The following is a 3006-nucleotide window of genomic DNA, read 5'->3' as shown; positions in this document are numbered from 1 at the left end:
GTATATGATGTCTATGGCTAATAGACCCTTTTCACGGTGACGTCATGCAACTTCCGTTCTGAAGTGAAGCAGGGTATCTTTATTTCCGCTTTCTCCGCGAGCAATGTTTTTATATAGGGAATTCACACAGTCCCTCACTAATCTACCAAAATTTCGTTTGGGAGACGTGCACAGACTGGTACAAAAGCTTTCGGCCACACCAGCCTCCAAACTCGACAAAGATGACAAGTTCATTGTGGAACAATACCTTTTCGATTATGAAGGTAATTGTCTTCTTAGCTCTGTTGTTAGCATAGATGTTAGTGTAGCCGGGGCATTCTGTCCCAGAAGCATAGGGCTGCACACTCTCCCTCCTGCCATATATGGAGGACGCGGGGATCGTGCGCAGCTGGGGTTTAATGAGAGGCAATCAGCCTTTCCAGTTAAAAGGGGGCAAATGGGTAAGGAAAGCACATTCGAGGCAGAGGATTCCTGTAAGGTATGGCTATCATTGAGCATGAGATTGCTGCAGAATGATTTGGTTAATCCCTCCTTTTGATTATTTTAGGCAACCCTTTTTGTAGGCAAACACCAAAGAACCGTGGACTGTTTTTTTCAGACTAGAGGTAAATTGACAGTTGCAGGCTATCTGGATGTTTAAAGTGCTGTTTTTAACATGACTTCTTTTGTGTGCAGGCTGACCTGTTACTGTTTCAGTTGGAATTTTAGTTCTGTTTTGCTGTTTCTTTGGTTGTTGTCCGGGTTCGACCCACCGGGGGCCCTATGCTGTCCCTGGATCCTGCGCTGGTTTTATTCAGATTGAGTTAAGGGGATTAGTGGGAGGAGAGTTTGTTTTCTTTTTGTATTATATGCACTAGGGTTTTGGGAGTGAGTGTTTTTGTTGGGGAACACTAAGGTGTATTCAGTTTGTGTTTTGTAGTCGTTCTCCCCCCCTCCCAAGGGATCTACTTAATTCAACTGGGTTTTTAACTTTTCTTTACAGTTAGCAGGATTCCAGACCAGCATAGGCGCTCACTTTTAAACTAGTTAGTTTTTTGTGTACCATAAAATACATTGATTTCTGTTTCTTGGTACCTGTATATTTAATAAATTATATATTTAATGGGAAACCGTGCCTCTGTTATTCCTTGCAACCTCCTTGACCTGGTACAAAGAGGGTCTAACGCATAGAAACGGTACCTGAGGTCACATTAGGATAATGATAGTTATGCTACCAACAGGACTTTTGTCATTTATTAGTTTTCTATTTCTCCATTATATTGCTACGCTAGCTTTATTGCTATATCAGCTATTCTGTTTCACAGCTTTTAGCCAATGAGTCACACCAGGGATATAGTTGATGTATAATGTTGAGCCTTTTCATACTTTGTTTTGGAACAGTGTTAAATGCTGTTGGCCACTTGGTCACAGTTAGAGCATGCTGTCACAGCTCTGTGAATAAAAATGAGGAGCCTCATTTTTTCAGCTTTTTCTTTTGTGTAATATTTTACTGCGGTTGCAGACTTTGCAGTATCCCACAAAATTCCTCTGTGGGTTCAGTGTGTTTCTCAGTCTCGTCAGTAGATTTGGAGCCTCAATTAATAAAATAATTCTGCCCATTCCTGTTAAAACTGTGATAGTTTAGGACATCAAAGACTGGGAAAGACGCTGTCAATAATGTTGCATGTACATTAATAATCAGTTCATCATAGTATTTATGGATTATGCTGCTGTCGGGGCAAACCCCTTGTGTCCTATACTGTTATTTTTCAGGAACTGACCAAAAAAACATGGATTTCAAAAACTTCAGACATCACACTTCATATATTTTAGTTATTTATGACATAGGCATTCCTCGATTTTTAATATTTTGACTAAATCATGCTCGCATGAATTAGTGTTCTTGACTAAAGTCAAATGGAGGATTGAGCCTGAGAATGCCATAAAAACAACAAGACCTGGTGTCTTATCAGATTTTTATAGCCTTCAGTCCAAATAACGGTGTCTCATAGGGGTAATTTGATTCTGATAACACTGATTATTATGCACATGTAAATGTAGTCAGTGAGTGAAAAATAAACTTCTTTGCATCTGCTGTTTCCAGCAGTCATAATTTTCATGTTGCTGCTATGATAAATTAAACATTAGCTAAATTCACCTAAAACAGCATGTCTCTATTTCTAGTTTCCACTGGATAAGAAAGAGGACCCCGTGACTCTGGAGAGCCTGTCGTGTTCTTGTGCTGCAGGTAAAGCTCTATGTGATCACATAGTAGCCCTGCTACTTCATAGCAGCTCTGTCCATTTTACCTTTTACCTGTCCTGTTTATCCTGCTGCCTTGCTCCGGTTCCCCTCTGCCCTACAGAAGAGCCTGCTGCCGAGCTCTGGTGGGTTCTCCCCTGAACTGTCAATTCTCTGCCGAGCTGTGGACCCTGCTGCCTGTTCCTGGTTCCAAGAAGTCTCTCTCCGGGCCGTCAGCTCCTGCCAACACCATCACCCTGTTCCCGTGCAGTGCTACCTCGCTGGTTACATCACCCTCCATCCCATCAAACCTTCAATAAATACTTTAATTTTAAGTCCCGTGTGTGTGGTTCTGGGTTCATCCATAGAAAAATCGTGACAATTAGACTTAGACAACTTTATTTATCATTTTGGATGCACAGAGTGCGTATAGAACGAAATTTAGTTTGCATACAGCTTGAGAATTACAGCAAATTACAGGATAAAGTGCAGCAGTGATTTAACAGTAAACAATTGAAATGTAAACAATGCAGGGGAAAGAGACAGTGTGCGATCAGTGTACAGGTGAGTATTTTTAAAAACCATTTGTATGTGCAGAAATTAATTTCTCAGATTAATTTCCTTTCATTAAGAAATTGATTTTGACAGCTCTAATAAAAAAATATGTGGTGACCCACTGAAATTAAGCTAAATAAACTTATAACTCAATTATCTTTAAGAAAGAAAGATGGAGTTTAATTTGTTAAAAAAAATCAACGGGAGAGGGATGGCAGCTGTAGTTCTAGG

The 3006-nt window shown here is 40.3% G+C and overlaps 1 long non-coding RNA gene across 1 annotated transcript; it reads left to right on the top strand.

The window, feature by feature from the left end:
• The first annotated feature begins 313 nt into the window (after positions 1 to 313).
• On the top strand, positions 314 to 2384 carry LOC118563582. Its single transcript, XR_004931279.1, has 3 exons — positions 314 to 605; positions 2164 to 2227; positions 2345 to 2384. It is a non-coding gene; the product is annotated as an uncharacterized LOC118563582 (long non-coding RNA).
• The last annotated feature ends 622 nt before the right edge of the window (positions 2385 to 3006 follow it).

This window comes from Fundulus heteroclitus, chromosome 7, assembly GCF_011125445.2.
Source record: "Fundulus heteroclitus isolate FHET01 chromosome 7, MU-UCD_Fhet_4.1, whole genome shotgun sequence".
NCBI classification, from domain to species: domain Eukaryota; kingdom Metazoa; phylum Chordata; class Actinopteri; order Cyprinodontiformes; family Fundulidae; genus Fundulus; species Fundulus heteroclitus.
The sequence above is the reverse complement of the archived record's forward strand: the minus strand, read 5'-3'. Positions and strand labels throughout refer to the sequence as shown.